General features: G+C 42.3%; 1 protein-coding gene across 1 annotated transcript in view; it reads left to right on the top strand.

Annotated features, from left to right (window-relative positions):
- The first annotated feature begins 12,213 nt into the window (after positions 1-12,213).
- LOC104931619 (cadherin-12) overlaps positions 12,214-27,502 on the top strand; it is a 91,688-nt gene continuing 76,399 nt past the window's right edge. The window contains exon 1 of the mRNA XM_019279374.2: positions 12,214-12,563. The gene's annotated coding sequence lies outside the window, so the exon portion shown is untranslated. The remainder of the gene's footprint in view (positions 12,564-27,502) is intronic.

The following is a 27,502-nucleotide window of genomic DNA, read 5'->3' as shown; positions in this document are numbered from 1 at the left end:
TAGGGCTCAGTGACAAGACCATGCAGGAAAAGGTTAGGGAATATATATATTTCCTCTCCTGACAAAGGTCAGGAGAATGCTAATAAAACAATAAGGACATCTCAAGGCCTTTGGATGTTTGGAACTGAAGAACAACTTTCAATCTGTAAACACACACACACACACACACACACACACACACACACTGGAAGATTGCAGTATCTTTGCATCGTGGGAAATGTTTCAAAAAGTTTGAGTCACTTGAGTCATAGCTTCTCCAGTAATATAAACTTGAAACCAGCTGCCAATCTCATTTTAATACGATGGAAAAGGTGATGCGTAACTCCCTGAATTGTCTTCAAAGAGGAGAAGTTACCGCGGGCACACGACATTTATTGCGGTTTATGAAATATCCCTACCCAAAAGGCTCAGATGTCCTGTCCTGCACTTCCTGTGAACTGAGCCCTAAAAGAGTAAATGCATGAAACAGATAAATAAGTGAACACACACTCATCTTTATATTCTCCGTCTGTATACACCCACCACCTTTCATATTGTTGAGACCAGCTTCAAACAAGGTGAAAAGATACACCCTTCCAGACTTCAAAAGTGCATTTGATATCCCAAGCTGGACATTTTGAGCATCAATAATAGATGATGTGATTTTGTTATTTAAAATTGAATGGAGGTCTCCTCTTCTCTTCGAGGACTGTTTTCCTTTTCATCACCTTCATCCACGAGCGGGCCGAACACCAAGAAGGCATCGATGTAATAAAGAGCGGAAACTGTCAAAAACGGCACAAAAAAGCCTTCCTCCGCTACAAAAGAGAGGTGCAGTGCATTTCTTACCGACCCACTATAGAAGGAGGACGTGATCAAAGAGCAGAAATGGTGAAGGACTTGAAGCAATACACACCCGAGTCACCCCACGACCCGGTTTCTGCATTCCAGCACCTACGATCTTCTATTTTTTCTCACCTTCTTAGCCGGGCGCCACCTCAGACAGGCGGTAATAAAGAAGGGGAGAAGGCAAGCTCTGCCATACTGTTTACAGGAAATGATGTGTGGCCTTCAGTGGACTGCCCGAGGTGTAACTGAAGAACATAAACGTCTGAAAGTCTGTGTTGAAAGAATAAAACCTGTTTAAAGATTCAGTAGTCGTATGTTCTGAATCTACTGTATTGTGATGTCGCTTTTTTCTCGCCACGAGTGTTTGCTCATGGTGGAAACGTTGGGCCGATATTATAAAGAGCACGGTCTAGGCCTGCTCTGTATGGAAAGTGTCATGAGATAACTTTTGCTATAATTGGGCGCTATATAAATAAACATCTAATTGACTTGAGTTTATTATGGATCGTGTCTAAACATTCTTTGAGGCTGCTTCCTTCTGTTTGGGCTACAGCTCTGTTAAAAGTGGCACACGGGAAATTACAGTTGAATTTAAAGCTAATTTAACATGTAACCTAGTTACAGTCATTTGGTGGAAAAAACTGCAACGGTCCTCAACTGCACTAGGTTTTCTTTGGAGCCTACACATTCTGTTCTATCGGACATAAACTCGCACTCTTGCCAAACTTCAGCAGCATTTCACTCTTCATACTGGCATCGATATCAAAACAACCCTAGTTTTATTTATTTTTAAGATTGTGGCACATGTATATCGATTACTCGCTCCATCTGTTCTGCCTGAAGAAGGAGTAGATTGCGAAGTTTTTGCAGCTTCCACTTAGAAGCACCGCAGGAATTAACTGTGAGTGGATTTGTTCTGGTAAGAGGAACAACACAATCAAGCGAAGGGGAAATAGCTACAAGCTTTGTAAAAGTCACTGGAAGTTACCTCGAGTGTTCAGATCAGAGTGGATTACAGAAGAAGTAAAGTGCTCAGACGAAAGCACGGGGAACATTTCTTTCCTACGCTGGAACAAACATAATTACCCAGCATGATGCTTCGTGTGTGTGCTTTGAGACTTGTATTAGCCTACAGTTTGAACAGGTCTCTTTTAGGATGTATGAATATGGATTTTCTTTCACTTTCTTCTGACATTTAAAAAGCCCAAATCATGAATAAATTAGGGTCATATTTAGCACTGTTTGTAAAAAAAGTAGAAGAAACAAACAAGTGTTGTTGTTCACAAACACTTTGCTCATTAATATTCCATCTTTTCACTCGTTTTCTCGGTTCTTCATGCATTCCACTTCTTCTCAACACTTCCTGCCTGAGCCTTGAACACTGTTGCACTGACACATTCTGGCCTTCCTGACAGAGAGCAATTAGCGAAGCGTAAGGGTGAACAGCTTGAGGCCTGAGGCTGCCAACGCTACTTCTTCTTTTAGTGCCTGTTGAAAGAAACCATTTGATAATGATCCCAGCACTGTAAGCTAAGAGCAATAATGACCAGACCCCTTACCGGGGGCAGGGCTGGACCGCTTCATGATAGGTCACAGAAGAAAGTCTGTGTTGAAATACTGTACAGTGACAACCATTCTTTAAAACCCACATTAAGGAGCTGTGTATTGCCACATGAGCCACCAGGAGAGGCTGCGAATATTCACAGAAGCAATCTTCAAAAGTACTGTGTGCATGTTGTTGTTTTCTGGATTTAAACTGGAAAACATGCAGATTAAAATCACTCAAACAAGAACAGCATTATTTTTCCCCATGCTGATGATAGTGAAGAACGCCTGTGATTCCTTTCCCCCTCACAAAAACACATAAAATGCACGACATCCAAAAAGTTGAACATTGAAAATGCTCTCACATGTAGAAGATCACACGCCGCATTTCCTCAAAGAGCCTGATTCCACTGAATACCCAAAGCTTGTTTTCCTTCTTACCATGATACACAAGTGAAAGACGCACTATAAATTATGTTCACAGCCAAGGACCATATCAAATGATATTCCACTATTAGCTTACACATTCAGAGGCGACAGCAAGTCTCAGTAGCCCCTGGTGGAGATTACAGAAAGCAATGGGGGTGGTGTAGTGGCAAACAGATTGTTTGAGAATTAAAAAGAGTTACTTTATAAAAATAGAGTGTTCCCAGCAGAGAGCATCTTCCGAGATGAATGTCGTTAAGAGAAGATGTTGAGACACAGTTCATGTCAGAACCAGAGCGGGGAGAGCATTTTTATTTTCAGATTCCCCTGCAGAAATTTTAGAAACCAGAGGAGGAAAATCCCGTTATTTAATTAAGCACGCATGTTGACCGCTGATAAACAACGTATGTCTAATGGATTGGACAACTCATTAAGCCAAACAGCAGGAACTGCACCACACGCACGCCTTCTGATGAATTTGTTGGGGGGAAAAAGAAATGTTTCGGGATGTTAACAAAGTTTTTATGTTCCGCGAGATACGGCTCGGTATAAAAACACAAAAACATCTGGCAGATTCAGTTAGCGAGAGGACGAGCTGCGTGCAGTCCGATGTGTTTATGAGCTGAGCAGGTGATTCCAGTTTATGAAGCTCAGTATTTATTCCCAAAACTTCAGGGCGCTTTATTATTCACGGGGAAAACAGTTCCCGAAGGACAAGGTGAAGGCCGCCCGTCATTTGCTCGTACCAGTACCATAATTTTCAAATAATCTGTGGCTCCTGCTCTCTTTATCCCTGTGTGTGTGTGTGTGCGTGCAAACAGGCCCGGCTGAATATTAATTCGAGCCCCGCTTGCCAAGAATGGCGGATGCAGCAGTGCTACAACAGCATCATTCTGGCTTTAATGACTCAGTGCCGAATGAATTAGACTGACAGCAATTTATTGACCCAATTTTGCAACAGAATTGCTGGAATCATCTTCTGCAGTAACAAATTAGGCTCTGGATGGTAAACCGCTGCAGAGCTACCTTGTATGTTCGGAAATATCCAAGCTCGCCATGAATCATGTGCATTTTTATGTAATAGCGTCCTGCAGTGTAAGAGACAGTTGTTGCATGCTATGATCCAATAAAGTCAGAAGTTACAAATAAGACTATATCTTACGTTCTTTAATGTTTGACATGAGGTTCTTATGTTTGCCAACCGATGTCCTCCTTTCAAAATAGTCAACTACTAATAAAAATACATAACCAGAAAGGAGCTGCTGGTCATGTGGCATCATGATTTCAATGAACTTTATTTAAGGTTGTCATATTAACATGTTGATATACTGTAAATGAGTTGTGGAAATTGTGTCCAAAAACACATTCAACTTAGTTTCATATACTTTGAATGCAATCACCATGTCACACAGGGAAATATATAAGGTGATGTGTTTTTGTGTTTGTTCAACCTAAAAACCTTCAAACTGACCGATTCACTAAGTTTTCACTGTGTCTAGTTGAAAAACCTCACTGTTTTCTTCAGCAAATGTTTATAATCTCATAAATTCATAACTTAGTTTATGCACACACGAGGGTAAGAAAGGCTAAGATGTCAGATTTCATATTCTAGCTCTGATTTAACCAAATCAAACTGAAATTACTATTTTTTTATTTTTTTAAAGATTTTTTTTTGGCCTTTTATGCCTTTATTGATAGGACAGCTGAAGATAGAGAAGAAGCAGGGGGCAGAGAGAGGGGGAGTGACACGCAGTAAATTAGTCGTCCAATGCGGGATTCGAACCGGGGCCAGCTGCAGTGAGGACTATAGCCTCCACACACGGGGCGGCCGCTTAACCCACTACGCTACCGACCACCCCGACATTACCATTACTAACACAACAAAAACAGTCTCCAAAGTCTGAGCCTTCATTTTCTTTTTTTTGGACTGATAATTTATCAGCTATAATCCCATTATTGGAATAATACACAATATATATTTATGACCGTAATTTATATCTAGTATGATTACTTACTGTTGGTAAGTCAAGACTGCTTATTACTGTAAATGTTTTTTGCACACTACAAGACTGTTGCATTTTTTTTTTTTTATAATATCCTTGAATGAGGTTTCTCAAAACAACTTTGAATAAAAATCAAAAACAAAACAAAAATCATACAGTATTTAATTTTATCCCAGACTTTCAGATTTCAGTGTATTGACACAAAATCGTTGTTTCTACCATCAGTTACAACCTTAACGACCATACAAGGAACATTTTTCATTATTTGAATATATTCACAATATATAAAACTGTAATATGTACAAAATAAATAAATCAAACCAGCCTCAATGCTGTGCCGTGATATTTCTGCTGAAGGACGGAGCTCAATGTCACCTATAAGTAAACCTCATTTGCAAACAATGCGTTGGCAGTCATGAGGAATTTGCAATGTTCCGTTGCATGATAGGCTTTACTGGGCGGGAAGACGCGTTTTGTTTAAACACATCTGTTGATTGGCCACACCGTGGGAATTCAGAGAACAATAACCCTGTGAAGGCAGCGGGAGAGAGCTGGGATGAAGGGATCTAAATCCACGCTGTGGACAAACCCGGAAAGCCGGTTCCCTGGCATCGTCCTTCCCTCGGAGATTACACGTCTCTCGTTTTCATCATAACATCCAAGTTGGCTTGCTACCATTAATAGGACAGACCTCAGTACTTATCCCATCACACTGCGGTGGCCAGAAAAAACAGACCACAGTGAAGCAACTGTGTCATCCACACACTAATGCACAATTCAAACCTGGTCCTTCTTTTTTAAATACGGCAACAACATCAAATCCTTTTTGCAGCTGCAGGTACAATTATGCAGCCTGAGTGAAATACTAAAATACTCTCAATGGGTTCAAGTGAGAGTCTGTGGGCTGTATTCAGGTGGACAGCAGGAAAAGGTAATATACTGTAGCTGCAGTGCACAATTCAGAGCCTGCGGCGAGTTGAGGCAGTCTCTGCACCACAGCCCTCCTGGCCGTTCAGCTCGTCCTCGCTCACTCGTTCAATATACCTCCACCTCTGCAGGCTAAAGCCCATATACTGGCCGCTTCATCTCTCCACAGTATTTAATGCGTTTCCTCCTTTCCCACTCCCACTCCAAACCCTTTGCCAAATGCTTGCCTGACAACACATCCCTCAGCCTTTGCAGCAGACAAGTAATATGGACTCATTTTGCAGCAAGCCCGCGGCACTGAAAGGAGTGGGCTTGTGTCTGCCAGAGCTGATTACTTGCGAGAAATTGCTGATCAAATTGTCAAATCGTCCAAACTTTGAGACAGTCTTCGCTCCTACCTGCAGAAAATGTGACCCCATTTCATTTGTGGGTCAATTCTTGTGACATGCACTCGCAGACAGAACCTGATGTGAGTGGAAATCAAATTGCATGTGGATTCCACCTCCCCTTGACCAATATTTCTCCAGCCATGGAAATGAACTCCATGTTCAATATCTTAAATCCCGGTCAAGAATAATTCTTCTGGCATTATTACCCTGCTTTTATCTGCGGCTGGAGGAAGAAAAACATCATCAGGGAAACGCGCCGGCCCCTCGTTGTTAATCTCTTTCATTAGGTTGGCATTACAGCTTCCAGAAACTGATTAGATGTCTCAATCCTAGTGCTCGGCGCTGATTGTTGTTAATAGCAACCTGTATTGCAGGGGCATTGTCGGAGAGGCTGTTTGGCTCACTCCGTTCAAGCAACTCTGCGAAACACACTGCGTTTTTTAATTAGCGCTCCATTCAGATCAATGCTGAGGTGGTACCGAGATCACGATCTGTGTTTGAGCTTTCCTTAAAAACTCACTCCTCGTTATGCCTCGTGTCTTTGATTGTGAAGAGTCTGTTTATGTGAGCGGGCTTAATCAAAGACTCTCCTGCCGTGATTTGACACTCAGAATCACGTACGGCTACGTCCACAAGGCAAAGCAGCGCTCTGACGAGGGCTGCGATGAGCAATCACATAAAAAGAAAAGCAATGATCATATTAGATTATCTATTAGTTGGGGTCTTGTATTGTTCACGTCATTCGTTCCCACAGTCAAAAGCGATAAAGGAAACGTTTTCTTCACATTTTGTCTTGATCGATGAATCGAGTGTCGCAAAGAATTGTTATTCACAACAACCGTGCCTTGAACGTTGCATTATTCACGGCGACGTTTTTTCCAGCTAGAAAATCTGTCACCACAGAATTCCAGATTAAAACTCGTCTCGTCTACGCTCGCATGCCCAACGTGGGCTCCATCTGAAATCAAGTCGATGATTTGTGGGTTTGTTTGATCCCGTTCGAACGAGAACTTGAATTTTGGAATAACTCAGCATCACTGTTTGTTACAAAAAAAAACTCTTCATACAGGGGCAACGATTGTTTATATCGCAGGAAAGTTTATGAAAATGCTTCATATGCTGAACTACATTTGTTAAATGAAGCTTTCACCTGCACAAAACAGCGTCGAGATGAGTGAATATTTGAGCAAATCAATAGATTGATAGATTATCGGACTATCGGCGTTGCAGCCTTAGCTCTTACAGACTTGTTAAGAATCTAAATGTTGTTTCTGCTCCCGGAAACAAAGATCCTTTGACTTTCCAACATAATGTTTTAATGCATGAAGAGCTTCATGATGCAGTAATAATACAAAGTCAACTGATCATTATTTTTTTATAAGAAATGGAAAATGTGTGATGAAGATGTGCAACCCTGAATCATAATGAAACATGGTTGAATTTAATTCTCACCGATGTGTTACAAGGATTTATTTTCCAAGCCTGGTTAAAAAAAAAAAAAAGGGCACGCTTTGATCTAAAGTGACACCACAACCAGAAATCCTGATCCACAGATTCGGTTGTTTCCTTGCAGGATAATGCCCCGTGTGTGTGTCTCTCTCCTGCTGGTAATTGCAGTAAGTCCGAGAGGAGGCGGCAGACCAGAGCACCAGATGCTTCACCTTCTTCTGGGCCAGACCTCCCTCCCTCCCTCAGGACTGGCTGGTCTCGTCTTGAGCTGCATGATCTGGAGAGAGGCAGACTGGTGATTCCATTAGCTTAGCCACTAATAAGAAGTACACCTGGGTCCTTGTTTTGTCCTGCAAACACATCACCACCCACCCACCCCCAGCCTCTTTCCAACCCAGTGAGGACAATGGAGAGTGGAGAGGAGGGAAATGGAATTATTATTTGTGTAAAAAAAAAAGATTATTACATAAAAAGCGCTCTCCTCTTTGCCCCGCTGTATAAATTTATGAGCTTGCTTGGTGCACTGAAGTGCACATTAACAAATATTTAAACATTAGAAAAATACATTAATCACCAAAGAAACGAAACATCTAAAAGCTTCAGACATCTTTTCACATATGCACAGTAGAAATATTTTAACCTGTCGTAGTAAATATGAAGTTTAAAGATTAAAGATGAGCATCCATCTTTACACTCCAATAGCTGTTGTATTTGCACAATGAAAATTTAAAAGAGGCAAAAAAAAAATGAGGAACTGCACTCGACTGGTGGCCAATTAAAGATAAGACAAACCAGAATTATTACTGCAATACTTCCACAGTGTAAATACTCCCTCAGCTTATTAACCATTCACAGACGTTGTAATTAACCGTGCTGCGCTTTTTGAAACCTTTGAGTTTCAATCTCATCTTTGTCATGTAGATCTTTTAACAGCTTTACATTTCCCACATCAAATGTCACATCAGTGACTACGAGGACTCAAAAGATAAAAAGTCAGGTGGGAAGAGATTTGGGGATGCTATCAGGTGCTTATCGGGCTTTTTCCCCCCGTTCTTCTGCTTCCTTGTTTAGATTTTTAAGACTACATCTGCGTGAACAGATTCCTGAACAACAACATAACTAACAGATATTTAATCTTTTATTTTTGTCTGGTAAGTTGAGATATTTTCTGTGTTTTCATAGTGGAGCCCTCCTCCATCACGCGAGCAGCGGACCTACACGACTGGTCCGTAACAGTGTAGCACAAGCTTCAATTAAATGTCACTCAATCCTTTGTGTTGCCACTGCATTACCCTCCCTCCCTCTGCACACTTGTGTGGTGACGCTCTCGTGTCCCCGTGCGGCGGCCGGGCCAGTCTGAAATGCTCTGATTGACGTCTGACTCCCAGCATCCGTTCCACCTCTTGCTTAGCGGAGCCGGTGCCAAGAGGATTAAAAACCGGAGTCCTCTAGGGCCACGCCATGCCATCTGGACAGGGTTGATCTGGGGAGCGGGGATGTCAGCCAGGACTGCTGAGTAGTATAAAAAGCTGCACAACTATATTCAAATACAGCCTTTCAGCTTTTGGGAATGGCATTTTTTAAAAAAGGTCATTATCACACGATTCAGACTTCCTTTTTTTTTCCACGCTGCTCTTTATATTGCTGCCTCTGAGGAGCGCAGACTTGGATACATTTGATTTTTTACTTTAAGCTGACTATTTGATTTTGGCTGTCTGCTGCTAGAAGAAAACAGAGTATATGAAGGAGTTTTCAGTGTGTTGCCTCTGTAGAGGTGGTTCTTGCTGTTTTGCATTTTCACGGCCATCAGTCTTAAAACTGAAATTAAAGCAGAGGTGTCATCTGAAACACAAAGAAGGGGATTTCATTTCGCTGTGAACCCCTGTCCGTCTTCAAGACAGTTAAAATGAAATATCGAGAGGACTAAATGCTAATGCCTCAATAACCTTTTCCATAGACTGATGTGTGCCACCTTTGATTCCTCCACAATACCGAGGTCTAATTTTAAAGGTTAAAGCTGGTGGTTGATCCTCGATGTGCATGCGTGTGCGTGAGAAGAAAAGACGCCATCTGGTTACACGAGCGGCATTGGGGCACACTAAATCATGCAAAACATAAAAAATGAGAATTTAGGTCACCGCCAGCGACGACTGCCAGACTTCAGAGAAACACGTAAAGTTTGGAGGTTCAGTCGATGTAATTCTCTCTCTGTTGGGAACAGAAGGGAAGGGCTTGTTGGGTTTCTTTATGAGCTCCTTCTCTTCGAGAGGTTAAGGGTTTTAGCGGGAACCAGCTGATGCCTCATCTTCTGACTGGATTCCCCTGCTGCACCCCCAGAACCATTCCCATTACCAATGTGCTATATCAACTCCTGAAGCCAGCCCACATGCAAAGACATGTCACGACCTGAGCCACATATACCCCCGCACAGTCGCATTGCTGCACCAGAGAATCCTACATTAACTAGAAATTACTTCTCATTTACCATCTGTTAATCTCATCTTCATCCCATTACCAACGTCAACCGAAACCTGACCGTAAATTAGACTTAATTCCACGTAAATACTTAAAGCTCCGTAAATTATTCATGTATTCAATGAATATAAGTGAGGTCTTAACTCACCCTAAATTAACCATAAAATTCATCTTGACCTCTGGACTGGTGTGTGTGGCCATCCGCCCCGTATATTGACGGATTTTCTTTTACTGAAGATACAATCTTTAAAAACCTGAAAAAAATAAATATGCAACAAGCACAAACTCATATCGTAACTTTGTTGCATAACTCACCGTGGATGTGTTTCACACGGAAATGCACGAACACACTGTCCCCACCATTACCCGACCATTTAAAGTGGAGCTGAAACTAAAATGGGTTTCTTTGCCACTTCAGTATACAGCATGTGCCGTGTAAATGACCTGCCTCGTGGCCGTCTTTTAAGGACAAAAGTGAAGGGAAATTGGCACACAGATATATATATAATAGATATATATATATATATATATAATATATATATATATATATATATATATATATTTTTTTTTTTTTTTTTTTTTTTTTTTGTCTAGAGGAGAAGGTATTTATCCATCTGTGGTTTGCCATTATCTACACAGGGGTCTCCAACACGGCCAGCGGGCCACATCCGGCCGCCTAAACAATGGAGTGGCCCACTTACGAACCCAAACAATCCCTCTAAACATGGCCTATTTTTCAAAATTGCATTTTCCTATTATAAAATATCCACACTTAATGATTAAGCTTGGCATTCTAATTAAAATCTACCTTATTTATGAACTATTTCATCCCCTCACACAATGGTATATTCCGACGTGACTTTGCTTGTGATCAACTTCCGCGCAGTCTGCCCGGGGGATTCAACTCGGCGGGTCAGGGACGGCCGCACGGTGCGGGAGGATCCCCTCGTGGAACCTCTCCCCGGTGCTAGCTGGCCTCCGTGGGAGCATTTCCTCCGTGGCGGTGCACCGCGACCGACTCTAGGTCGGCTTGGAAAGGCTCGGGGGGCGAAGGTGGCTCACGGCTCCTGGACTTATTGCTCGCTGCGCCCTCTCCGCGACTGTCAAATCGCAATTTATCACAACTTTCACTTCCTCCCGCAACAAAATCGCAATGCACCGCAACTTTCAACGCAATCTTTTTGAAAACCTCATGCAACATCAGGAATTTAGGCCGCAAATATTTAAAAAAAGGCCCGTGAAATCCTGGTGGGACTGATATCATTTCAGTTATAGACTGACCCCGGCCCCCCCATCACTGAAAGGCAAGTTGATGTGGCCCGCACCGAAAAAAGTTTGGGGACCCCTGATCTACATAGATGGAGAGTTAGTTTGCAGAAGCAGTGGTGCATTGTATTAGCATGAAGCAGTGTGATGATAACACTAACTGTTCAGCAGCTAATGACGTGGAATCAAAATATATTCTGAGCTAAAATAGAAAAACAGCCTGAAAACAAACCTGATGGCAGAGTAACGTTCACAGAGACGCACGTTAATACCATTAAGTAGGAAGTCAATTGTAGGAGCTTTAAACAGCTTTACAACTGACTGGCACATTTCCAGTTCCAATGGCCGAACACCAACAACACCAACAACACCAACCTTCCACAGAACATTACCGCACTCATCTTCAAAATAAATATTAATTCACTCACTTCTGAGTGCAACCCAGAGCGAGAAGTTCTCTAATTTTAGTTGGACCTTTGCTCCTGCAGAGCACACATGAAGCTCTGGACAAAAGAAGTGTCTCTTTGATTAGAATATCCCCGGTGACCACAGCACACGCCACCGGTTTACTGTGTGTGTGTGTGTGTCATGGGATGGAGGAAGGGGGGGGTTGCTTGCTTGCTAGTTCCCTTTAATCTGCTTGATGATGAAGATCCCCCAGTGCTCTGGGGACCTGATGGGAGACAGGAGGGAGGGAGGGGAGGAGGTGGGGGGGTGTTGCGCTGCTCCCATGCGCCAACGCAATCACGACTGTCGCCCGCCACCGAGCCCAGCAGCGCTCAAACCCCCTCACATGCTCTCTCTCTCTCTCTTTCCTTTTGCATACACTCCCTCTCTCACTCTCATCCTCTGATGCACACACACACTCTCTCACTTCACTGCTCGCTCTCTCTCTCTCTCTTCCTCAGTCGTCATTCTGTAGCCGTGTGGACACACACACACACACACACTCTCCACTTTGGTACAGCTCCCGTTTATTCCCGTGCAGCTATTCTCTCTCAAGCTGTTGTCTGTCTGCAGCTCGAGCGGGCGCATCCGTTCTGTTCTCCGGCGTGGGCTCCTAAACTGAACACGAGCCGAGTGGGATAATGAAAGAAAGGAAGCAAAGAGGAGAGCAGGGTGAGAGAGGGAATTAAAGAGAGGAGTGAAGGAGAGAGTCAAACAAACAAAACAACAACAAAAAAACAGGACAGTTTGATTCATGATTCTTTGGATTAAACTGGCTGCATCTCTGCTCTAAAGTGTCTCCCTGAAGGTAAGTGTGTCTCCTCAAGTTTTCACCTTCTTGGTATTTAAACTGCTCCAGGAACTCCGCTGTGTTACTTGGGTTTGTGCAGCTGATGCACATTTAAAAAGCTTGTTGACAGAGCGTCGGATAACAGAAGGTGTTTTATTCGACTGTGCTGCGTGTGTGGTTCCCTAGGCAAACACGCAGTTGAGACACTTCTCTCTAACAGCTGGTTAAGTGTGATGAAATGTGCTTCAGCTGTGCCCTTGACGATATTTCAAACCGAAAGGAGTTGATGTTGAAGTCAGTGGATCGCAAACACTCCGGCAGTCTGTGTGTGTGTGTGTGTGTGTGTGAAATGAGAATCCTGTTAAGTGTCATTTCAAAAGCAGATTGGTTCACGTGTCCAATGTGCCGACCCCATTTGTAGGTCTGAGTTGTTTTTCAGTCATCTGCATATGAAAGGCTGTGCAGCTTCTCAACTCTGTGCTGGAGAGCGTTCAACACCGATTATCATCCGACGGCACGTCAAGTGCTTTTGGCAAGTTGATCTGTGAATAAGGCAGCAAAACTATAAACATGTCTATCCACGTTTCATTCCCATTCATGATCATGACAATGGGAATTAGAGGAATTAATAGCCAATTCTACGTGCAACCTCAAGGACAAGCACCGTGCATGCAGTTTAGATGCAGCAGACAGTCTGTGACACTGTTTTCAGTCGAGCATGGGAGCACATGGGGTCTGATGGCTCAATCGCAGCCTTGAGATTATTCCTTTTGTTTGCACACACTGTGTATCAGCCAGTATTATTAGAGGGTAAGTCCGTTCTTGTGGTGGTGGTGGTGGAGAGGGATTAGGGGAGAACAATCTAAGAGGATATCAAAGAGGATTGACAGAGTCTGATTTGCTGGAGAAAAACAACACGGATCACAGATGTAACCTTGCCCCCATTCGGCAGTAACAGATGCTTATTCGGATGATCCCGAAAGGAAATATCAGAAACACAAAGCAGGCGAAATGTGCCCTGGAGAGACGCTGAGCTGCATTTCTTGTAAACTTAGACATTCAATTGTTACATCAGCAAGTCCCACTGCACGTTGTTAAACCATCAACTTTGCATCTTCTCAAATCCCCTCGTGGCACAATAATCCCGAGTACTGTGTTGCATCGCCTGGCAGCCACATGGACAAAGACAAACATAATCCAATGACTGTTTCCACTTCATGGACTTTTAAACTAATCTACACATCTATTATTATCATGCAGATTACTCTCATGCCATGATCTGTATATGTGTGTAACATTATTTCAGTTGGATTGAAGGAATTCTAGCACCGTTTTGCCAGTCTTTTTTGGATTAGATAAAAAAAATAAGCCCTCGCCTTCTACTTTAAACACATCGAACGTAACTCACTTCACCGTCAGAGTTCTTCTTATCAGCATTCAGCTGAAAACACCTGCTTTGGAATAATCAAATTACGCTCCAAGGAGTCCACTTCCAGAGGAAAAAAGAGGAGCCGGACTCTTTGAGTACACAGAGGCTACTGTGCAGAAAATGAGCATTCAGGGCATGCAGCCACCAACCGCTCAGGTATTATGACTGCATTAGAGGGGATAAATGAAGAGACACGCAAGATACTTGTGGTATATTCAGTGATGACAGTGACACTACCTGGCTCGAGTGCATATCATGACAAACTGTCAGAGTGAAGTGGAAAGGGAATATTAACCCTAATTAACCTGTTGACGAACTCTCTTTATTTTAGAAATAATCGCCAGTGTTGTGTCTTTTTCTGCTGCTTGTTAATGCGAGAGGTGAAACCTCTCTGCAAGGACGTGAAGCGGCGTCCCATCATATTGTCTTAAACTGAACGCTGTTACATGGGATGACCTCGTTTCACACTGTGGAAGGACCGCCTTCCATTTGCACAGATTTAATCAAGTCTCAGTTCTTGTCGACCGAAATTATTTGAGCTTTTAATTATACCACTGTGCAATTAAGTTTTCAGATATATCATCAGGCAATAATGCTCAAATGCCTTTGTAGAACTTGCATCAATGCAATTCATATCATTTGTTCCTGTGACTCAGAAACGTCTATTATAAGTGTGTTTCAAATGCAGAAACCCAGTACGACCAACAGTAAACATGCCTTTCTGGCCAGCCATGCATCTGACACAGCAAATCTACCAGCCAGGCTGAATCTAAAGTCAGCCCTGCACCTCATGCCTTACTCTACTCTGACCGTGTCCGTCGAAATCTAATGGAAAGACTGAGTGCTTTGTGGTAAATTAAAGCTCTTGTCGGCTAAGCTGTCATCATTGCTTCGCATCCGCTGCACTGTTTGATTAGACCGAGCTGTTATTTACGGATGGTCCTCCTCAGCCTTTACCGTAAGCACAACTTACAGTGATCAGTCAGCCGGATATGCCACCTATCACCACATTTTCAAATAAGTGTCCATCAAGAGCCTCGGTCTTAAATAGAATCGATACTTGAGATTATTTGGAGTCTCCAGACTCTCTTTACCTTGAGCTCTTCAATCTCCGCCCCACCCCCACAACTCGATGGACTCATTTTGACATAATTTCGCTCTAAATGAGGTGTGTTTGAGTGTGCATATGTGAATCCATGTGCAAACCTGTGTGTGTGTGTAGCAGCACCAGATATAATAAGCCGACTGTCAGGGAGCATCTGAACATTGCACAGTTTAAAGCATCTGAATGCTAATCGGGAGGTGGATTTGGTTGTTCTGTCTGCAGTCTCAAGGCCAAATGAAACTATTGTACTTGTATGAATGCACTTTGTGTCAGGCAGCAATTTCTCCCACAGCTAACTACACTGTGCAAAGACCCCTGCAGACCTCTAAGACAAGGCTCTCTCCGGCTCTCAGACAATCATCAGCAACAGTCCTAAACATCTCAAATTAAAGTCCTGCGGTGATGGATGACTCTCAATCTCCAGGAGATATTGCGCACGCTTCTGCTCTGAATGATGGGCGACTCCTCTCCACTCCACTCAGCAATTATTTATATAGATTTGTCTCTGTTCGGTTTGTCAGCTTTTTGGACATTCTCTGTGGTAGAAATACTCCACAGAGGTAAAAGAAACCCTCACAGCTTCTGCAGCTGAGTGATGCTGAGGCTCTTTTCTGGAAAGCAAACAAATATATCCTTCCCTGCGGTATAAGAGTGTTGTTTGAAGTAGTGGTGAAAATAGAAGGAAGGGAGGATGCGGTTACCTTAAGATACCATTTTAATATTGAGGACGCGACTGTTTTTGCCCTACGAACACACGGAACAGCGAGCTTGGTTTGTTGAGTTATGTAAGATAAAAGGTGAAGCGGGTCCTCGGAGACTTTACCATTTGTGCAGTTTGAACATTGTAGCTCATAATACAATAATAACAGGTTGTTTTGACACATCACTGACAGCTTTTCATGGCCAGCATACAATTCCACTTAAATGCATTTCCTTTCAAAACTATTTACCACACTGAGGTCTGTATATTGTCCCTCCTTAGGTTACAGCATTTCATTTAATGAGCCTTCTTTCATACATGTTCTGAATAGAGCAGAGCTTAAAATAACCCTTTAGAGACCCTGAAGCCTTTGTGCCTTTGAATACATTTGTGCCACCCCTCTGAGAAATCCACTACACCAAACAGTGGGCAGTAATGCTCGTGGTCATGGAAGTCAGTGGAGGCATGCACAGGCACGAGAACAAGTGGATGATGGAAGATGTTTCACTGCCAATTCGTTCCCTCTACCTATTTATAAAGTTCTCCGCTGTGTCTCAGTGAATATCAGAACGACAGGCAATTAGCAGGATATGCATGTAAACCCCACCCTCCGCATTTGTGATGAAACTGCTTCCGATCCGACACGCGCGCTTAATCATCAGGATGCATCCAAACAATAAGCAGTCATCTCTGGCTCGACTCGACTCTGTAACCTTAAACACAACCTCGCCGGCCCCCAATGGCAACTTGGGAAAGATTTCCTGTCACACAGGTGAATGACTATTAGTTTACTGACCCTAGAGGTAGAGGGAGATTGTAATGATTTCTAGAGAGGGTGCTGGGGGGGGGGGCTTTCATTATAGGGGCTGAGCAGCACTGTAGCACACCTGCAGGAAAGTGTGAGGTGGAAATAGATATGGAATACTCCGTTCTGGTGAGTTGATTAAATCTCGCTGATGACTTCGATGCTATTAGCATACCCTTCTTTTTATAAAGATAATAGCTTTGGGGATCGATGAAGGTCCGACATGTTTATTTTCAGCAGTCAAAAAAAATGCTGGAAAACTGGAAATCTTTTGTGTGGTGACAGTTTCCCTTCGGCTATGATAAAAATAGCCTCTAAGATGCAGTATTTTTTTTCTAGACATAGACATCGGGGCTGTAACTACTACTCCACTACCCTCAGTTCATCTCTTTAGTCTGCAAGAATTCTCACGAGACACAGGACGCACCAACAGTCCTATTAAAAGTTACTTGTTGTTTACATGAATAAAATCAGTGGAAATCATAATGGAATCATTTTTAATTACTTCAGCGCCTGTCATCACTGTCGTGCCAATAATGACGTTAACGCACAGCCTCCCGTGTAATATTGCGATTATACAACAGTTACCAACTTAAATTAAATATCCAATCAAAAGATTTTCATGTTTTGGGGCGGTTTGCTCTCAAAATAAACATTTCTTTGCTCGACGTTTCTGTTTTGATCTCAGTTTCTATGGAGATACACGTGTCTGACTAATACCTGGAAAACAAATGAGTCACAACAGGTGACTCCTGTATGTAATGGAACCCAGTGTACTAGGTAGTGTGTAATATACTTAGTGAAAATAAAATGTTGTGTTGCCCACGTGTAAGTGATCTCAAGCTCGTATAAGTGGCAACAGCGTTCCCCTCTTCCCTCTCCTCGAGAAGCCTCATGCAGTTAATTCTGTCCTCTACTGTATGCCACATAAAATTTACACTTTTATTCATCCACGTCAAAACTCATCTTCATTTCATTAAAAGGAAATTTGCTCCTTAAATCACATCGTTCCCCAGTGCTGCAGACACCACCTTCCTGTGAAGTGCCTCTCACTACGTATAACATTTCACATTTTGCCTAACACACTTGAGCAAGTCAAACCTCCGCAGCACATAAGGCTACTTTAAATGCAACCGGCGCAGCACAAATCCGTTCGGTTATTCTATCGCAACATCTTACACCAAATTCATATATCATTTCAGTTTCGGATACTGTGGTGCAAACTGTACAGGGCAGCCTGTTGGATACAGACGTTTTTAAAAGACAGAACAAAGAACAAAGGATAAGAACATTAGGAAGCTTCCGTGTGATTTACAATATCCGAGGTGTAATTCAAAGTCGGCTCGTGCAGGTGCTGAAAGTTTAATATCAAATATTAACCCAATAGAAGACGCTCCTCCTGGTATCTCCTCCTCTTATCGTTATCATGGCAGAGAGGGAAAATTACATCATAACTTACTGGAGTAGAACAGAGGCTGAGCTAGCACAGCAGCAGGCAGCTGTTTGATATGGGAGGACAGGAGCGAACTGCAAAACTCTGTCCATGAAATATCAGCCTGCTCATTTATATTATTATCATGTTCTCGGTATGGACTGCCACAGCTGATATGATGGAGGATCCACTCCGTAACCACGGCTACTTTACAGTCTGTCAAAGATGCCGTGGGACTTTATTGTCTTTTTTTTTTTTTTACCGATTCTTCTGATAATACTGAACTATGATGTTCCGCCATGCACTTTATTTCGCTGTTCATTTAAAAAAGCCAAAATGTAACACAAGCCTCGGAGCTATGGACAGAACACAGCATTTGCAGATTATGTTAGCTACAGTTAGCTAGACCAGCAGGTTTTTAAATGTGCACCCAGGGGCAAGTCTGCAGCAAAATTTGGCAGATTTCGCAAAAAATGACAGATCCCGGAACAATGCATATGGTAATGTAATGCAACTCCTGCTGTTAAGCATCGCCCTGCAAAGATGAGAAAGAAAATTTAAAAAAACGTTTGTTGGAGCCAAACAATCTGAAGTGTTACTCTGAACTGTGGTCTTGGACGAGGGCGTAAGGACAAAGAAACACTTCCCTCCGGGTTCATTCGTGCTTATCTTCCAACAAACGCCTCGGTGGGAAATGTCATTGAGGAGATAGGACGACACTGTCATCTGTTTCTTAGTTTACTATTCAGAAGAGTGCAAATTTAACATAAAAATACCCACTCCCCCCCCCCCGCCTGCACTTAAATCATTGTGACTCTTAAGGGCATCTTTTTTTTTTCTTTACTTAACAGCTTACCATTTCAAACAGGGCTGGCCCTTATGCCTTATATAAACCATGAACCTGGGGAGTGATAAAGCATTGCACTTCTTCCATTAAATAGAATAAGAAATCATCTTGACAGACCCTAGATCTTGGCCTGGGTGAGTCTTCTTATGAGCGAGACTTCCTCAAGGTCAGCATGATCGTACTTTCCCCTCAGTGTGCACAGTGTCTGTGATGAATAGGACGCGTGTGTGAGAGGGAGAGGAAGTGAGGGCTGGCTGGCTGGCGGTGCAGGGTGGTTAATGTATTGTGTTTACCTGTAAATAGAGGCAGCGGAGTTGTGTGTGTGTTTCTAAGTTGTGACTAAGATTAAAGAGGGAACACGAGCCTTTTTAATTGTTAATGCCACCAGTTCCAGAGGAAGACGTACAACTACAACGAAACCAAAAATCAAAACAAGTCGAGACTTTAATACTGTGTGCTCATCTGGTGTAGCATTGAATGCATTTAAACACCCTGTTAAAAAAGGTTTTCCTCGCTCGAACCGAGGGTCTAAGGACAGAGGGTGTCACTCCCTGTACACACTGTAAAGCCTCAGAGGCAAAATGTACTTTGTGACTTTGGGCTATACAAATAAAATTGATTTGATTTGAATCAAGGACTTTTTGAATTGACTGAAGTTTATTCATAAATCTAAAAGTTTGTGGGGGAATTCATTTGGATTCAACAGCTTAAGGTCAATGTTGTAACAGTTTTTTACTTTTTTCTTCATTTAAGGAGCTTTCACTCTTGAAAAACAAAAACAACAATGTATTGTCATGTGAAATACATTATGTTGCCTCACGCTAACAGATGTGAGAATAAATAAATAATAATCGTCCTGCGGAGTAAAGACAGAGAGCAGACATCATTTTCTCAACCTTGAACTAACGTATACAGCAACCAGTCAAGAGAAGGCATGAGAGAGATTTTGTTGTGAGAAAAATCGATCCGATGCACGAGGTATGGGAATATTATTTAGTACACAGACGGATGGGAGATGCTGTAAGACAGAAAATAACTCGCTGTAAGAGTCCTCTCTTGTGTACTTGTGTATAAAATCAATTTGTATTCACAGAGATGTTGATTTTTTTATTAAATAAACTGAAAATAGATGGAATTGCTCCACGTTAGGTTTCAAGTGTGCTTCAAAGAAAATAAGGAGGACAGAATGATATTTGAAAAGTAGAGGATTGGAATCGAGAGAGCCTGAATTCAGACAATCGGACGCTTTTGGTCAGGGCTACAAAGAGATGAGAATGTGGCAACAGCATCAAACAGTCTTCTCTACCTTGAACAAAAACTAAACCGGTTGGCATAACTGGTGCCAGGGCCCCCAACGTGGAACAGAACAGAAACCAAAAAAAAACTCCACAAAAGGGGCCATAGTTTGTCTTAGTCGTGGATTTTACGACTAAGTAAATAGCACAGTGGGATTAAACGACGATATGAAGCTAGTGGGTTACATGTAAAACTAGACGAGCACGAACACTTGTATCAGACCAACGTTTGAATCCTATGTGCAAAATTATTCAGTTATTATGCAGCGTCAGATTCATCATCAAGTATATTTTAGGTTTGACACTGTACGTAACCTCCATAGGCTCCACAGCAGTATCACACACTGTAGTGTTTGAGCTGGAAAAAAAGGAGATGTAGCATTACATCGTGCTGAATCCGACAGTGTCTGCAAAAATGAAACCACTGAGAAGCTTTGTGTATGATGGATGTCTGCTGATATGTCCGTTTATTACTTCAGAAGTAGGGCGATGTAAGTGAGTTGGTCATTTAGACTGCAGACGGATGTTTGTGCTCTAAATACATGAACAAAAAGGTCTTACTGAACTTTCACAGGTTCACTTTTACTTTTCTTTATCCGAGCAGAACAATGAGTCAGACGAAGCAAGATTCAAGACAACACCCCAAAGCCTCGCGGCTCTGTATCTGACAGCTGTGACCTAGCCTGCCGAGTTCTGCTGATGAGCAAGGGTCCTTTGACTTCATCGTGTAAAGCATAAACAACAATGTGCACGTACCCTTGTGCAAGGAAAGGGCCTCCGCCCGCCCCATCTCCGACTGTCTACACAATTCTCTGGACTGACAAATCTATCATCTTTGTTGTACTGAGCCATAAATCACCCGGGTTATGTTTTGGGAAACAACTTTAAATTGGATAAGTTTTTAGAGTCAATAACTTGTAGCCACAAAAGCTGAATGGTATTATTTAAAATGTCTAAAAGGTGATTGCACAGCAAGTCTTTTCTGTAGAAAATGTTTGAGCTTCCATTTTTCGACCCATCCCTCAAAAGACACATGACGATTGTGGGTACGCCGCAGTCTTGGCTCTTGCACGTTGGATAGACTCCAAAGAGTTGCGATGAATGAACAAATGAGATGCATAAATAAAATACGTAGGCGTGCGTGCGTGCGCTTTTATTGCAGTGCCTCAAAACTTTCAGCATCAGAAAAGTTATTTTAGATCCACTCTAAACCGAGATGACCCATCTGTCTCCGAAGAAAGCAACGCTTCCTGCTTTATTATGCAGAACTCCTCTTGATGGCTAATACATTCTGCCATGCGGTCCATTTACTCTTAATCCATAATGCATTCAAAGTGTATGCACAGAAAACTCTTCAGAGCTCTTTGAATATGTTGAGATCAAGCTAATAAGGCAAGGTTCTTGATCACGGTTTTGCTTCTGACGAGCAATTTGGATCCAGTATAACGATTTATTTGGTTATACTATAAAAACACACCGTCTCCACATGGTATGACAATTGTAAATGTGTAAATCATGCATAACTGTGTGCAGGAAAATAAAAATATAAAAAATAAAAATAGGACAAATCACTGGGACATGTGACTCATTCCAGAAACACACGGATGATCTGTTATCATATGAGCATGAATTACATAATTAACTCTTGCTCTGGGGAAATCATGATTTGAGGCTTGAAGCTGCTGGAACAAAAAAAAGAAAAAAAAGACAGTGTCGTCACGTCAGACAGATGATGTCTCTCAGTAACTGCTCATCAGCTCATAATCAATCTTTTCCTCACGTTAGAAATTCACATTTTTCCCCCCCAATCATACTGAGACTAGGCTAGTTTGTTATACTTTAATTTATTTTCCAGTATTTTATGCATGCGGTTTCTAATAACATGCCAAAAGTCTAACATTGTACATTTGCATGCATGTTATTAATACTCTATCCCGCAGTGAATCCAACTTAAAATCTTAAATAACATTAAAGTCTGTTTAAATCTATTATTTAATGTTACGCATTTGGAGACGGGGGTTGGAGTTAAGATAAATGCAGCCTATAGTATTTGAAACAAGAAGTGAAAAGATATATTTTCCCCTATTTCATCATAGTATCAGATTACCTGCATATAAAAGGGACGACTTTATGGGGAAAGGGTTTTATATTCAACTTCAGCTCACAGGATTACGGATAAACAAGCTTCTGTTTTCTGGGGAAGATTTTCGTCTTTTTTTAAAGGAATCCACACGAACCAGCTCCAGTTCAAACACACTGCAATGGCTTTTCAAAGTTTACTTACTAACTGGGACTGAATAATGTAGAGGAGGGAGAGAAAAAAAATACAGAAGTTATTCATAAGCCTTTTACAGCTATTGTCAACATTAGACTCCATCTATTCAATATTTCAATACAGCTTCAAAAGAGTAAAGTACAAATGGAGAGTGAGTGAGAAAGTTCCTCCCTGTGGGACTTTTAGGGCCAGTGTTGTTTCCACACTGACTAAATATATTGCCACTATCTGCAACACAGATTAATCCTCTCTAAAACTCAGTCAGTACTCTGAAAGTGCTGTTTCCATTTCCAAAAATTTACTTTTTTTGCACATATTTTGCCATGTGAAACTCAGCACTCGACATTTCTGCCTGTTAAACGCAGGAGTTTCTATTGTTAGACATGTCAGCGATGATTCTTTAATGAGCGGCTGTCACTCCTCCTCTCACTTAACTGGAACAAATAGACAGCGAGGAAACAAAGTGGCACAGGCGGACCGTCACACGAAAGGAAACAGATGCATCTGGAAGTTATGAACTTCTGTACTCGCGGGACAAATAGTTCCCATGTCACGTAACCCCGGCGCCTCCATCCTCAGATCTTCTTCACCCCAGTTTTGTATGCTCTACCATTACGCACCATTGACCTAGTAAGACGGAGCCATTGCAGAACAGACTAATTCTTAATCTAGGATATTGCTTTCTCATTATTCTCTCTCTCCCTCCGGCCTCTTGCGTGATAACTGTTTGATTAAGGCAGTTATGTCACTTGAGAGCCTGAAAGAGCCCACCTTTTAATATTACCTGGCTGACTGATTATGCTGGCGCTGCTTGAGGCTAATAATGTTGAACTGTGATGCTTGATTACGGATGCTGATGGGCCCTCTGTGACAAAGTAGCCTTCAAAACTCACAAATATTAATCAATAAACAACGCAAATTAATTTTCCCAAACACCGCCAACTGGATCTGACTGCCAATTATTATTATTTTTTAAATGTTGAGCAGTGGCTCATTATCATAACTGCTGAAACCCATGTAGTGCATCATATATATGACATGACAACTGAAGAAGAGCAGTAGTCCACTTCACTGAAATAAAGAGTCCGCTTTGATTAAAACAGGAACACATCTGGGAATACGTCCGTCACTTTAATTACGTGCTGAAAAAAACACGAGAGCTCAAGCAGCTTCCTTTCTTTGAGGTCAGACCGCTCCACGTTAACGCTGAGCCTCGGTTGAGGGTCCATTAGATTATCTGTGTTTTCAGATGGGGCCTCCCAGGAAAGAGGAGAGCAGTGGCAGTCAAACTGTGGAAATTCTCAAAGGGATAGGTTATCAGACGATAAATAAAGACAACTGTAGTCGCTTGTTATTTACTTATAAAGTCTGATTTCAATTTCAGACAAGCGTCAGACTTTACGGGGCTTATCCTCGGTGCTGGGTAGAAGAAGAAATACTTGTCTTTTAATTGAAAACGTATCACCCTTTGCTCGTCCTAATGCTCTCTGTCAGCTCTGTGCCTCGCATTGTTTTCTGTAATCAGAGCCGTATGACAGCAAGCTGTGGAGGAGAACAAAAAAAGAAACGAGATCAGAGCAATAATCCCACTGAACATCCACCTCAAAGTTACTGCCTCTCTGAGTGGCTCCTCTCTTATTTGCAGGTTAAGGTGGACCTATTTTTTATTTATTTATTTTCTTGCTGGCACTTATCTGAGCGTAATATCGCGCATGGCTGTAAACATCAATAGCTTTCGGTGCCGATTGCTAAAGGGGAGGAAGATGAGACTCCATGAGGCGTATCGTTAATATCACATGCTGTGGTCACCGAGGGCCGCCTGAGGCTAAATCCTCCACACACACACACACACACTCTCTCTTCTGCTTGCGTTCTCTTGATCTGCGTTAATTAATTAGACAATTATTACACTAAATTTCCAGAGTGTGCAATGTGCATAATGGCCCATTAGGCTGAGATTATACGATCGGACCGCTGAGTTTAGAACGCCGGCAACGTCGATGAAAAGCGACGAGCAAATGTTTACTGCTTTGTTTGTCGGGCTCTCTGTGATGCTCCTCATCCAAAGGCACATATACACTCACACACACACACACGTATATGTTCACGCTGATGAACACGACTATTAAGGCCAGCACACATAGAGGTGCATTAGCATAACCAATGCGATGATCGTAGCCATACATCAGTGAGTTCCAACCTTAATGCTTTCTGAGTTTATCTTTGCCCTGATAATGAGGCTCGGCTTAATGTTACTCTGTGCGCCTAATAACCCGTAACGCCATGAGGAAGTAAAAAAAAAAAAAAAAATATATTTGTTTTTGTGCCTCTTTCTGGTTTTTATCTCACGGAGCAGCACGGTCGAGCAGAAAATGGACAGCGTGCAGGAGGAAACGGGGACGTGGGAAGGTTAAAATGGAGCGAGTTGAGGAAGAGTTGACTGGAGGCCACGGCGTGGTAACCTGTCTGAGGTTGATTCACTTCCCCTGACTTGCCCCCGTCCTCCTCCCTCCCCTGCTTTGACAGAGACTGGAGACCAGAGAGTTCAACTGCATCATTTTAGGTTCACTGACTTGGCAAAATCTACCGTTTAATGAAATTAGGTCCAGAGTGCTTTGTCGGGAGGTTTCATTTCAAGGGCGTAACTTAGCTCAGCCTGTATTACTGATACATTTTTGTTCCAACCTCATATTTTGCATTTATTTTTAAGGAGATATGTTTGTTATGGATTTTCTGCATCCAGGTGAGACGTAACACGAGGTAAAGAGCAAACAGCAGATAGACAAATCAATGGGAATCAGATTTGTGAGAGTATCATCGCCGAAAGACGAGCATCTTTAAAAAAAAACACATTTACACTACGTATGCTTTTCATCGTTTCACATCTCAGTCAAAGACAAGGCTCTTGATTAAATCAGCTTTCCTGTCGACATCGATTCAGCACGAGCCCAGTCTCATGAATGTCACGGCAACCGGCTCCATCTGTTTTTCTTTGCGTTTGCTGTCCGTATTTTTTATTTTTTTTTCCTCCCTCCACCATAAGTGTTCGACAAGATTGCTACACAACACTGAGGCCGTGGATCCACGGCGACAGCTGCCCGGGTTTGACCCAAAGCAAACAGATCTGAATCACTGTCAACAACTGTGTGTGGTACGGGCGATTCTGCTAGCAGCCAAACTCCTCTGCGATAATTGAAACAAATTATGCATCGCCCTTGGTTGAATCTTCCAGCTGGACAAACAAGTAGACACACTTTGTGATAATGTGACAGCCAAAAAAATAAAAAAACCTTGGAAAGTAAAAGTAGGGATGATCAAACAAACAAACGAAGCAAAGAGGACGGACAGGAAGGAAGTGAACACAACACATCCTCCTCTCAGGACACAGTCCTTATCTTAAACAAGATTCGCAAAGGGAACTTTAAAAGATAAGCCAACCATGAATCTTCACTATGTAAGCCAACACACAGGACCACTGCACTCCTTCCTGAAACACAAGCCATGATTACACAGGACCATTACACAGGCCAACTCCAATTACAAATTACTGAAACCGCCCGGGTCGTCTTTGGCAACCAGTAACTGATGTCTGAATGCCAGACCTCTGGTTGAGTACTCAGGATGCTGTATGGTCTATATGACCGCCTGCAAAACGTTACATTAAGCACAACTCTCAGCATTACGGCATCTCTCGAGGAGACTCTGGTTTCACCAGAATTAGATTCACACTGTTAAACGTCGGTGATGTTTTCTCCGAATGGCATGAATGTCTCACCGCACCGACATGATCCAGAGTTTACCAAAGTAATGACATCATAAAAAAAAAAAAAATCCATTTACAATTTGTTATTGTTTCTGTATCAGACTTCATTTAGGTTTCTCATCGACCGAAATTGGAAGCGATGCACTCTGTCGAATATCGACACTAATGCTCTAGTGGGGCTGGAACGGTGCGATGGTACTCGAGAAGGGTGAATCCTGCCATTAGGAGATGTGGTTAATGGTGTATGATGCTAACATTTTACTGTGGTGCCCTCGTTCCTGAGTGTTATCCTGTTTATTAACCTCCAGAAAAGTTGTTTTAAGTGCACAACAATGCTCTTAGCACTCCCCTAATTTCCCTAACACCCTCATCTGCAAAGACATTACCATCCGAATCGGTAGATGGGTTTAAAAATGTGACTGACCTTAAGCGATGCATGTCTGTTCATGTTTTTCTTTGACTCTGTGGGAAGGGTAAATGGGGTAAAGACAAAAAAAAAAGGACTTGTTGTCAGTCGTGGAATAACAAATTCACAGTATAACACGAGTCTTCAGTTGATTTCATTCGATTCCTCACGGACACAATTTTGCAACGCTGACACCATCGACACCTTAAGCCGAGGGAAATATCGATTCGTGGACTAAAGGTGCGTTTGTTTAACTGTCCGCAGTGTTTTCTGAAATCTATCAAAGATTTTTGCGTGCAGAAAATATATATTTATTTCTCAAATCGCGTAATCAGAGCACATCGGGCTGATATTGCCTCTTTATTGCTCATCAGAGGGTCGTGTCATCCAGATATAAAAACTGCCTGCGCTATATTTTCATCATTCAACTGGCCTGTGATGTTTATTTTTATTAACTGTTCATTAATTCCCGTAATGTATCCCCAAGCTCTCGCTGGTGCTGAGGACGAGTGCTTGGTGCCCCCCCTCTGCCTTGAGATCATTTTTCTTTTCATGTACCACGGCCCTATATTCTCTGTTTCAGCCATTGCTTGTATTAATTAGTGTCACGTAGGGCGAGCGAGAGGAGCACTCGGATAACCAGATATGTTTTATTTAAAACTTAAGTTAATCTGTAAGGCCTTGTTTGGAGGAGAGGGAGAGATGATTCAACATTTAGAACAGCGTTTGCTTTCACGTCACTCCCAGGTAAGAAGTTTGGAAAGATTTTTTTGTGTCCATCACCAAAAACACCAACACCCAAAACAAGAACCCCATCGGCTGAACAGTGCGTACAATGCCCTCCACTGCCGGGTCATGAACACAAGCCCTACATAATGAATCAAAGCGGACAACATCAGA

The sequence above is a fragment of the Larimichthys crocea genome, chromosome XXIII (assembly GCF_000972845.2).
Source record: "Larimichthys crocea isolate SSNF chromosome XXIII, L_crocea_2.0, whole genome shotgun sequence".
Taxonomy (NCBI): domain Eukaryota; kingdom Metazoa; phylum Chordata; class Actinopteri; family Sciaenidae; genus Larimichthys; species Larimichthys crocea.
The sequence above is the reverse complement of the archived record's forward strand: the minus strand, read 5'-3'. Positions and strand labels throughout refer to the sequence as shown.